Genomic DNA, 13,191 nt, shown 5'->3' with positions numbered 1-13,191 from the left:
TCGAAGCTAATGTACCCTTCAAAGGTCCTTTCTTTTAGTAACTATGAGTCCAGTTTGTATGGAAGCTATATGCTATAGAAATCTGATCTGAACAATTTTTTCGGATTATTATATTATTACCTTAATTAGTAATCCATGTCAAATTTCGTGAAGATACCACGTCAAATGGGAAAGACGGACGGACATAGCTAAATCGACTCAGCTTAACATACTGATCATTTATACATGTACTTTGTAGGGTTTCCGACGCTTCCTTCTGGGTGTTACAAACTTCCTGACAAACTTAATATGCCCTGTTCAGGGTATAAAAATGGCGTTATATGGAAAGTAGGCGTAGTTGTCGAACGATTTCACCAATTTTTTCGTTGTAACATAGGAATGTCAGGAGAATTTATATAAACTGAATTTGGTTGAAGCCGGAGCCCTTTTGACATTTCTCTTCAGTAAAGTTTGCCATTTCATCATGAACGGAGTCAGAGCGCTACGTCCAAATTATTGTCGTCATAATCGTCCTGTCAGATCAACAGTTGAGCGTCTGGTTGAAAAATGCGAATCCACAGGCACAGCACAAAATTTCCCCGTGCCAATGAGACAAAGGAGTACTAGCACTTCAATTGAGAAAGACCCAAATCAGTCTCTCACACGTCGTTCTCAAGCGTTTGGGCATCTCTGTGACGTCGTTGTGGCGAATTTTGCGAAAAGATCTTGGCCTACATCCTTACAAGATCAAATTGACGCAAGAACTGAAGCCGCTTGACCACCAGAATCGTCGTTTGTTCGTGAATTGTGCTGAGCAACAACTTGAAAATGATCCGGATTTTCATTGAAAATCATGAGGCTCATTTCTAGCTATCAAAAAGCAAAATATGCGTTATTGGTCAGGCAGCAATCCACACATACTCCATGAATCACCATAGCATTCGACGGCGTCATTGGACCGTACTTCTTCGGTGATGATCAAGATTGACACGTTACTGTGAATGGGAATCGCTACCGCTCAATGATAACCGAATATTTTTGGCTCTAATTGTATGATTTGGACTTGGACAATATGTGGTTCCAACAAAATGGCGCTACAAGCCACACAGCGAACGTCACAATCGATTTTTTGAAAACCAAGTCTGGACCTCTGCAAGCGTGCCCGTGATGGGCATGCAAAAGAAATCACGACAAACACTGCTACACAGAAAGGTGAAATTGATCAAAGAAAGAACATACGTTCCAATTACTAATATATAAAACCTTTGGTTTCGACCAACTGGCGTGGACGTTCTATCAGGCTAGAGAGCCAGCTTGACTATCTAACATTTTGCCTTTTATCAATCTAACCAAAAAATACTATTGACAACCACCCAAAATACAACAAGAGTCTGCCGCTTATGACAAAAACACTCGAGAAGGCAGTCGCTAAGCACTTCACTTGCCTGCCGCCAGTTGCCACAGTGAACATGCTGCATGCAACATGCGACAACGCACTCGAACTTTTCCGCATAATTAAACCTTTGATTAAGCAAATAAATATTCGCGCAGAATTTGATGAAATAATTCAATTTAGCAACAATTTAGATAAGTCTCCTCAAGAGCACAGGGCTCAGCCAGCCTTGCGTTGTGTGCAAAAACAAAGGCGACTTCAACACACAACTGAACTTATGTATTCATTGGGTACTTACCGCATAAATGGGCGAGAAGCTTACGCCCTCAAGTTGTGGTGTATGGAGTGCGCGTAGCGAAGACATTTTGTGGTTGCCAGACGGGTCTTGCATCCAGCGCGCCGCTCGCTCAGCCAGTGAGGCACGCATAATTTCTCGAGTGCCGAACATTATTGCTCGCTTCCTGTGCAAATAAATAAAAGCAAAAACAACAGTTGATAAAAAAAAATCATATGAATGCAAAAATAATTTCACATGCCGTCAATTACAGTTATATTATATGCAAGCATTGGTGTGAAAATTTTATTATGCAAGTGGATTATTCGCACAATTTTATGCCTCGCAATTCTGACTTTCTGACAATTGAAATCGTTTTGATTGCGTGTCATTCAGTCGGCGAGTGAGTGGTGAGTGTTAAGTGGACACTGGTGGTTGGCGAGCCGTTTAAATAGTGTTAAAATCCCTGCTGTATATGTATGTAATTATTGCAGTAGCTTCCATTGTAATTTGCATCAAAATCAATTTGAATTGAAATATCACTGAAAGACTGTTTTCTGCAGATAAATGCATCTGTACTGAAACAAATTGTTTCTTGTTTTTCAGGTGGACTCAGATCTTAATAGTCTGTCGTATGATCATCGTAATTCAGTTGGGTATACATATTAATAATATTGAATATGTAGGTGGAATAATCGGTCCATATTTCTTCAAAATGATGCCGGTTAGAACGTAACCGTCAATGGCGACCGTTATCGTGCCATGATAACCGACTATTTGATGCCTGAAATTGAAGCTCATGATCTTTGTGATTTTTGGTTTCAACAAAACGGTGACATTTCACACACATCGCATCAATCAAAGAATTTATGAAGAGAACACATCGGTGAGCATATAATAACACGTTTTGGGCATATCGATTGGCCACCAAGATCGTGTGATATCACCCCGTTAGACTCTTTCCTGTGAAGATATGGTCTAAAGTATATGCGGAGAGGCCCGCTTCGATTCAGGCCTTGGAGCAAAACATCACGCGTGTCATTCGCCAGTTACCAGTTGAAAGGCTCGAACGAGTCATCGAAAATTGGACTCAACGGATGGACCATCTGAGACAAAGCCGCGGCCCACATTTGCAAGAAATAATCTTCGAAAAATAAGCGACAAAGAATGATCTTCCGAATGATAATAAACATTCCCAATTTAATTTGAAATTTCTGTGTTTTTTCTTTAAAAAAAGTAGGGAAACTCGAAATGAAACCCCTTTTTAATAATTTTTTTAAAATTAAAATTAGATTTCTGAAAACTTCATACCTTCTTTTTGTAGAAATTCACCTTAATATCTAATTCAAAGTATGTAATTCGCAATGTGCCTATCAGAAAGAGCTACTCTGTTTTTAAAACCAAAAGTACCTGAATAATTTAAACCGAGGTTCAAAGCAAAAACATGCACATAGATGATGAAAATATTGTTTTACTTATGGCAAAGAAAAAACCTATTAATTTTAAGTCTCCTTAGCAGTGAATTAGTTAATCGAATCGGGACGGGTACCAAGCTAGAATTAATGATCAGGAAGGTTTTGTTATGTGTCAGGGTATCATCTATTATTGCCATATTTGGCTCCTCCCCTAAAGCCAAACTCTTATTTCGGACATATACTGTCATCGATTGGAACATCCAAAGGATGCAATCACGCAGTAGTGCAAACTTTGGCCTATAGGAGAGAAACGGTGTTCCATTAGGACAACGCCAGGCTTGACATATCGATAGTGACTTGGTAGAAGGTTTTGGCTGGTTTAGAGGTTCTTATGTTCCACCTTATAGTCTGAACTTGGCAAAAAGTGAGTTCTATCTGCTCCTATGCATGGATGCATGGTGGTGAATGATTAAAATGGTAAAAACTTTGCTTATAGAAAAGCTTGTGATCGACTATCCTGAATTTTGCTAAAAGTGACGAGGATTTCCATGAGAGTAACTTAGTGAAACTACCTTCAAAATACAAAAAGTTATCGAACAAAACCGGGAATATTTGAATAAAAATCGGATCATTCTAATTATGCTAAATAAAATTTTGAATTTAATCTAAAAATCATAGATTTCTTTTTATTATATGGTTCCAAATATTATAACATTTTTATACCCTGAAGAGAATATATTAAGTTTACTATAAAAACTTATTATAATGGTCTGCCGTGGTAGGAAATTTTTTAATCTCCAAAGAAATACTCGTTAAAAAGGTTGTAGCATTATCAAGTCGTAATAAATGAGGTATGAGAATTAATTACAGTTTATCTAGTTGGCAGTATTATTCAAAAATATTTGAAGACTGTTTTTTACTGATATATCGGCAATAACGGTTTCAGTACAGTAAATTTGATTTCTCACAACACCAATAGGACTTGATACTTTGAAAAATGTACATATCATTGGATTTGCGGACGACATTGCTGTGGTGGTAATAGCTAAGCACATAGAATATAACGTTACGATAAACAACACAAAAATATCACAAATAAGCGACTGGCTCGAAACTAACGGAATAACCCTAGCAGAGAGCAAAACAGAAGCCGTGCTTATTACAGGCAGGAAAACCCGAGAAGTTGCTACATTCTGCACAATAGGTGTAACCATAGCCACCCAGCCAGTTATAAAATATTTGATAATTGTTCTTGATGCAAGAATTTGATTGAAAGAACCAGTGGCTTATATGTACATACATATGTGTGAAAAGCTACAATGCTCAATACTCGTGGACCAAAACAAAATAGGAGGACTGCTAGCCAGAGTATTAAAGTCAGCTGTTCTATTCTGCGTCCAGATATGGAAGAAAACCATCAAGATTAAATCGTATCGCCACGGCCTATTTTCCAAAAACATCATTTGCTCATCATGAGTATGCTCCGCATTTCGTACGGTATCTGAAGATGCTGCCATAGTAAACGAGGGCTTACACCCGCTAGACCTCTTAGCCAAAGCCTTTAAACAATATAGTAACACACACAACTCTCAAAGAGAAAACCAGAGCAGATACGGTGAAGCACTGGCAGAAAAGATGGGAAAACAGCAGAAATGGTTACTAGACATTACGACTAATCCCAAACATTGGGCCAGTCTCACAGGACACGGTTGTTTCAAATCATATTTCAAGCGATACAAACACGATGACAACGACATATGCGATTATTGCGGAGACGAGACCATCGAGAATGTAGAGCACACTTTGTTCCATTGTGCGAAATAAGACCAAGAAAGGCAAATTTTGAGAAATACATTCGGGTTGGCCCCACCACAGAATATCTAGTGTATTAAATGGAGGAATCCCTAGATAAGTGGAAAACCGTGCACGAAGTAGCTGCCAAAATAATGAAACCAAAAAAGCTGGAGACCAAAAACGTAGACGAGAACTAAAAAATGAAACGGACAACTAAGACGCGACATACCTACTATGAATGGAGCCGATAAGAAGGTTTGGGAACAAACACAAGGTCGGGTCAAGTAAATGCAGTTTGTTACTAAGGGCATTAGAGTCATAAGGTTCTCAATCATCTTCTCGACGTAATACTTGTGGGATCGGTACAAGACAGTAGGAGGTTCAGTTCGAATTAAAGTTCCACACCGATATGGGGTTCAGGCTTTCGATGCTTCCTCCTCGTAAAAAAACTCTAAATATTGCGCAGATCTATTGCATGTTGGAATTATTAGAGAACTAGTTACAGTTTATAGATGCATTTAGTAATAAGTTACTTGAGAACATTCATAGATTGTTCTAGTGCGATTGTATCACAAGCATCCCCTACAAGTTCTAAAACAAGGGCGTCGTTGGGATTGTGAGAAATTCGATCTAAATATGAGTAATCCTCTCTAACTCAACCATTGAGTAATCTCTACTCACAAGCAGTTTATCTAATCTAATCTAACCAAGAGAAGATTATATATGCATGCATACACAATTATGAATTGTTAGCGCTCATTTTTGCAAAGCTGCATTGCTTGGTATTTAAACTTTTCTTATTTGTAGGCTTATATACTTATGCTACTTATAGCTATGCAAATATGCATATACTTATATTGTATATGGCAAAACTGTAACTAATACGCCTTTTTACACCCGTAAATCCTTTAAATGACGGCTAAACGCTGCTGCCCACTTGTAGACAAACATAATGGTATATATGTATACATATACATACATATGTATGATTTAGTATCGCACTCTAAAGTGTTTCACTACGAACGCCTACCTATACTCCTTCAATACAAACAAACAGAACTCAAATGTAGGAATTTATATGAAACTCTAACTAAATTCACTAATCCGGTGTGCCAAATCCACGAGGCTAGTGAGACGCGCAGCTGGACGCGATCGTCTGTGCCAGAGCACCACCAACCGTTATAATATTGGCTGTATTTTTACCGCATGCCAAGGCACGGACAAAAGAACGGGAACAAACGAAGAATAAAGCATATCCTTTGACTAAGTGTGTGGAAGAGCAGCAGCAACGGGATCAAAAGTAGCGGTTTATGGGCCTGAATAGGAGCCTATACTTATAAGGAAACACAAAAGTAATTTTCGCATGCGCAAAAGTGTTGAGTCGGCAAAATTAGTGCAAAATTCTCAAGCGTTCACTTGAAGCCTTTACCGTTAGCAGGTATATCGAGTGCATTGGTTAATAAGAAACAAACAGTTAGACGGGCAAAACTGTTGTTCACTGACCGTAAAATCAGCTTGTCTGCATTTATGATTTTTCTACGGCTCATTTACCTTGTCCCCCTTCCGATATACAACTGAGTCTAATATGAAAGCAAATCCTTTGAATTAGACGAGTGAATGGATGTGGGTATTTATGTTTGTAAGACTGATGTATTTATGTGTATATGTGTAGAGTAAGCATGCATGTATGTGTTGCGCTTGTTGTTGCATGTAAGTAGGTGGTTACGCTGTATTATTTTCGGACAATTAAAGCAAATATTTTGGGTACTAATTAAAGCAGGACACACAATGGTGAGCGCACAAACACAATCATACACTCTTACAGCTACATATATGCACATGTATTTGCATGTAACGCGGCAGGATATCGGCCGAGTGCCAACCTTTTGCAGGAACTCGCAAAGCAAGGAGGCAAGCCAAGGCGAATAGTTGGTTTGACAGATATGAAAAATGAAATGAAATTCTGATTTGCCAATTGTAGACATTTTATGTGCAATTATGTGTGTGAGAAAGAGAGAGAGTGTGGGTGAGAGCGAGAGACACCGTTGGACGGCAAATTTACATACATTACCCTTTTGTTTGCGGCAAGGGATATGCATATCTACTGTGGGCAAAAGATAGTAAGACTTTTTAGTTTAAACATGAATCGCTACGCACATTGCAGGCTATTCCGGAAATTTGACTTTAACAACTATTTCGAGGATTGGAAAAAACGGCGACACAAGCGTATTGGGGCCAAGTGGGACTACTTTGAGGGAGACGACATAGATTTTGAAGAATATATTAAGAATTTTAAAACTAAGCACAAAGTCTTACTACTTTTTGTCCACAGTTATCTGCACCGCTTTTATGGTTCAGTATTTAGAGCATTTAGTGCTGCCTGCTGAATTACACACACATATGCAAAAGCATAAAGCAAGCAAGCAGTGCCTGCAATCGGCCAAACAAACAATTGGACAGCCTTGAGGAACGCATTGTGCCACAATTTCTCAGAAAAATTATCCATTTAAAGGATTTAGTGTGTGCATATCCTTTAATATGCCTATTTAGTTTATGCTTGCGCATGCGCACTATTGTTGTGTTGTGTTGGTGTATTGCGCGCTGATATGCAAATATTGACAAGGATAATTTGTCAAAAATACCCGCCACAGCGCAAATACTCAATTGCAACAACAACAGAAAAACCGAGCGTGAATATTTGATTTTGTGAAATCTTTGATGACTGTGCCCTTGCCCATATACACACACACACACATGTATGTATGTATATACATACACAAATTGGCATGCGTAGCTAACTGTTTGCTCTTTTCACTTCACGAAAAATCATTTATCATTAAATAACGGCATATAAAAATATTTAATGGCATGCGAAATGTCGCTGCTAACGGCTGTGTGAGTTTCTTCAAGGTTTTTGCGTTTTGTGTGCGCTCTTAAACGGTGCTCTGGCAACTCTTTCTCCTTAACCAAACTGGAGCAAACGCCGAATTGTTCAATTGTCTGATGGGCAACAATGCAAAAGTCAACTGGAAATATTATGAGCAGAAATTGTGAAGGCCGAAAATTATGCTTGATAAGAATTCTAGGAAGTAGCAAGCCATTATTTTATGATTACTTTAAAGTACAGCTGCCATTTTACTATATGCTCTAGTATATCTATATATTTATGAAAATATCAAGAACATATGCATACAAATGTATACAAAAAATATTTATTCAAGACCACCTCTTATTAAAACTATTTATACTACAATGCGTAGGATATACTCAGATATGCTTACATCTTATCTCTAGAATTATGCTTTGATCGTAAGGGTTCACAACCAGAATTTGAAGAAAAATTATTGCTCTTTTTGACGCTTTCAGGATTGAATTTGGCTGCCTTTGCATGTTTCTGAGCTTTATCGTCGATCCTTTAACTAAAAGTGAAAAACTATACTGTGTACCAATTGGTTTGAAAGTTAGAATGGCAATATATCGCATAATTTTTTGTCGGATTGTGACTCACGGACCGAAAGTCCGATTATTTAGAATATCTGTAAAGGTCAGTTTATGTTTTAATTTTAAGTGGCGACATAGCGTCTTTTACCCATTACAAATCTCCATACCCGTTTAAGGGGTTATATGCAGTTCGAATTTAAAAAAAAAAAAATTTTTTGTATTTTACTTTCTTAATGTACTTTTAAGAATACACACAGAAAATTGCATATCGTTCCGGTGAATATTTTCGAAGTTATATGCAAATTTTAAAAGGTGTTTCAGAGTACTTGGAAGTACAAGGTCCAAGTTTTAAACGCGTTTTTCTCAAAATGATGTTTTCAAAGTCGGTGACGAACATTACTCGAAAACGACTTAGCCGATTAGTCTCAAATTTTAACACGAGCTTCTTAAATATATAATTAAACGAAAAATTTTTCTCACCGATAAATAATTTTTTTTATCAACAATTTAAGGCCGAATTTTAGTCAAAAATCTATTTTTTTGGAAACCGCCATTTTGTCAAAAAAATTTATTTTAATTATTCCTTCGATTTGCTTTATTAGATTTAACATTACTTTAATGAAATCTGCTTGATCAACTGTAGTTCCTTTCCTAATAAATACTTTTACTAATACTAAGTCTTAAAATACCGTTAAAAGATACCATAATATGTGGATCAATAAATTGAAAAGTTTTCTCAGAAGAAATTATTGAAAATTCTCTTTCGGACTTTTAAATGTATATAACCCCTTAACTTATGTTCTAAAGGTGTGGGATCTAGTTATAACCCAAGCAATAGCCTAACTGTGTTTTTGAAGTCGGTTTGGCAAGATTTCTCGGAAACTACTCAACCGATCTTCATGAAATTTTACACAGGTCTTTGAAATACAATTCTTAAAGTGTATGTTTGTAACAATAAAAAATTCTAAAAATTGTTTAAAAAAAAGCTGTTTTTTTACCCGAGGAAACCCATGTAACCCTTTAATGCTAGTAAGTATTGCCCCTTTGCTATAAGAGTGGATTGTCACTTCCCTAAAAGAGGGTGCGGCCTGGAGCAGTACATCATTTGCTACTTTAAGGGCAGTAACCTCTGATTGAAAAACGTTACAATAGACAAGAAGCTTAAAAATATATTTGTAAAGCTTTCAGTACAAGTTTCATTGGTTAGCTTCTCTGCTATGCGAAATTACGTTTAACACACACAACTTTAACGGAGGAATTAATTTACGGACCCAGATAACCTTTTAAAATAAATTATAGACAACGCCTTGATCTAAACCCATGGATGGCGAAATTTGAATAGGATGTTATGAGTAAAAAATGCTCTCTAGTTTTCTTTGAGATAACTCAAAAAGTGGCCGACATATGCAGTATAAGTCAATTGGAAGTTCGAAAATCTTAATATTAGGTATAAGGGGGCTAAGAGAAGTAATGACTGGATCTAAGACACTCATACGTGCTATTATCAGGAAGATAATCCATTCATCCTCATTTCAATAATATATCTCCACATTTCCGGTAGTTCAAAAGTTTTGGGTCGGTTTGAACAATTTTTCGACAGGTGCAAGCTTTTATAACGTTATATTAATAGCTTTTTAATTTTATATGGGAAGTAGGCGCGGTTTTAGTGCGATCTCGCTCATTTTCACACCGTAACAGAGGAATATCAGAAGAAGGGCATATATGTTGAAGTCAGTCGAACAGATCACGAGATATGTGGTTTAGCTTAAATGTAGGCGGAGCTACGCCCATAACCTATTGTTGACAACGACTCTTCACAGTACCGTTATATGAGGAGTGGGCCGGTTATAATCCGATTTCAGACAGAAGGGCTTAAAAGACTTGTCCTGAGTGAAGTTAGATATTTTAGCTTGAATGAAATAACTGAACTTCTTCAAAATGTTCATTCCTATTGCGATCGTCTGTACAGAACTTAATTTAGTACTTAATTACGGCGCTCTATAGGTTTTTGCGTAAAGCGTTTTGTGGGCGGCACACCAAGTTTCATTAGGATGTCTTAACTTTTACTCTAGTAAGAGGATGTATACAGACGGACAGACAGACAGTCACCTGGATTTCAACTCGTTTTGTCATCGTGATCATTTATATATGTATGTATATCTAACTCGTATATCCTCCCCGATTATATTGAGGTGATACAACCAACCGTTGGGTGAACAGAACTATTAAACTCTGTAGCAACATGTTGCAAGAGTTTAAAAATGAAGCCATCGGATAATTTGTCTTCGAATTACAACTGCAACCAATATGAAAAATGTAATTTTGAAAAAAAACGCATTTAAATATTAACTGATAGAGCTGATTGAACTGAGCGGTCACTTTAGAAGTCCGTAACCGAAAATATATTTAAAAATTTCACCACGTTATTTTTAAAAGTATAGTACATACGATCGAAATATGCAAAAGCAAACGAAGTGTCTGAAAGGATTTTTTAAAGAAAGCTTATTATGCATTTAATAACGCAGTTTTTACTTTTTAGGTTTAGTAATAACATTGTCCATATGAGCCTTAATTTCAAGATAAACATTCTGGGCCAAAACTGTTTCAAAAACATGTTTTCAATCTCAAAAGTATACAAAACGATTTTCGCTTGAAATATCGAAACTGGAAAACCACTTTTGGAACGGTCTTCTTCTATAAGCACTGATAAGATACACTGTTATGTAGGTAAATGCAGAACTATATATGTATATAATAATAAACAGAACTGCACAGGTTTAAGACCATCTACGTACCATCTTTACCCTACACCCACCTCCTTTAATTTTTATTGCTTTTCTGAAGGCACTCCATTTAATTTGGCCTTAAATCAAAATGTTAAATTCACCTTTTCAACATTTAATTCTACGAAATGCTCAAACGAATTGATATGTCAAATTAATGGCAGGCTCAATGGCATATTTATTACAAACACACACATACACATACTCGAGAATACCTCATATAAGAAAGCACAGAACCCACCTCGGCGAAATTTTGCGCCTACTTAAAGGTTTGTTATATGTATATATGCACATTAGGGTGTGTCATTCTGAGGCAACCTTTTTTTTCAACTGAAAAACAGGCTAAAAACTTTCGAAAATGTGAAAAAAAAGTCACTCAAAAGATGAGCTCTTAATATTAATATTAAGAGGTGCCTGTTTCAAATTTTCTGTTTTCCATATAAATAACATGGAAAAAAAATCATTTTTTTGTGGTGGTTATTGTGCGGAGGTTATTATATGTGCACGCGATGGCTGCCAGTAGGGATGGTAAACTCGATTCCGATTCTACTCGAGAATTGAGTTTTCTCGTAAAATAATCGATTTTTCGGAATCGATCTTCAGTAGTCGAAGTCGATTAAGAATCGATTCTTGACGTTTGAAAAATCGATTATTTTTTTATGGAAAACAGAAGATTTTAAACAGTCACCTCTTAATATTAATATTAAGAGCTCATCTTTTGAGTGACTTTCCTTTTCACATTTTCGAAAGTTTTTAGCCTGTTTTTCAGTTGAAAAAAAGGTTGCCTCAGAATGACACATCCTAATGTACATATGTTATATGTAAGCATGTATGTATGCACAAGTGTTTATGAGCAGCTCAGCAGCTGAATGCCACACGCATGCGCCAAGAAATTAAAGGGCGATGGTAGGCGGTTGCAAGGAAAGCATCAACGGCAGTCAATTCCTCAAACCTTTTGGCCATTGACAGCGAAGCCAAACAAACACGTAAACAGATACACAATCATATATAGACATATGTATGTATGTATGTTTTCAGGTACATTAATGAGCAGCAAATTAAATATGTAAGTGCAATAAAATAAATAAAATGCAATAAAGAACACGTGATTTAATATAAAATAAAACAAAACTACTCGGATGCCGCGCGCAAACACACATACATACAGATATGCAGCTTGGTTATTATTGTATGCACATCTACGCGCTGGAACATAAAAATCCCACAAATTTCATCTTCCCCGAAATAAATCAATCAATTAAATTTTTATGAAGTACCCGCAGCGTTGCGGCCGTGCAAGTATTTTCGCCTGAATTACCATGCTTTTTTGGTGCTTTGTTTTTGGTTTTATGTCCTCAACTTATACCCCAACTTAAATTTGCCAAGAAGTTTGGAAATGTTGGAGACCCTAATATACATGTCTGTCTGCCAGCTCAGTTTATGACATATCGGGCTGAAATTTTGAAGACGTCTTTTTTTTCTCCAAGTAGTTGCTTATTTGTCGGAATCGTCGATATCGGAACCCTACAGCACATAGCTGCCATACAAACTGATGGATCAAAATCAAGTTTTTGTATGGAAAACTTTTTTATTTGACAAGATATCTTCGCGAAATTTGGCATAAATTGTTTTCAAAGGCAATACTTTAATCTCCGAAGAAATTTTTCAGATCTGCCCACTATATCATATAGCTGCCATACAAACTGATCGATCAAAATCAAAGTCTTGTATGGAAAACTTTTTTATTTAACAAGATATCTTCACGAAATTTGACATGGATTATTATCCAAGCCAAGTCTACAATATTCCAAGAAATTGTTCAGATCGGCCCACTATATCGTATAGCTGCCATACAAACTGGCCAAACAAAAACAAATTCCTTTTATTTGTGAAGGGTATTACTGCTGCGCTACAACCGAAATTAAAGTATTTTTGTTGTTGTTGATTTTGGCTTTTGGCCCGGCCAAAAGAATGCTGTGACAAACGGCTTGACAGACTGTCATCACTACGCCTGCGCATGTGCCACAAGCTGCATCAATGACTAATCAGTGTATATGAGTGTGTGTTTGTATATGTATGTGCGTGTATGTGCGTCAAACAAACGAGATTTGA

The 13,191-nt window shown here is 36.8% G+C and overlaps 1 long non-coding RNA gene across 1 annotated transcript in view; it reads right to left on the bottom strand.

Moving 5' to 3' along the window:
- LOC126753672 (uncharacterized) overlaps nucleotides 1-13,191 on the bottom strand; it is a 48,857-nt gene that overhangs the window by 4,444 nt on the left and 31,222 nt on the right. Inside the window, exon 2 of the long non-coding RNA XR_007666206.1 lies at nucleotides 1,671-1,833. This is a non-coding gene — a long non-coding RNA (uncharacterized LOC126753672). The remainder of the gene's footprint in view (nucleotides 1-1,670; nucleotides 1,834-13,191) is intronic.

This window comes from Bactrocera neohumeralis, chromosome 3, assembly GCF_024586455.1.
Source record: "Bactrocera neohumeralis isolate Rockhampton chromosome 3, APGP_CSIRO_Bneo_wtdbg2-racon-allhic-juicebox.fasta_v2, whole genome shotgun sequence".
Classification (NCBI taxonomy): Eukaryota; Metazoa; Arthropoda; class Insecta; order Diptera; family Tephritidae; genus Bactrocera; species Bactrocera neohumeralis.
This window is presented reverse-complemented; position numbering and strand designations above follow the sequence as displayed.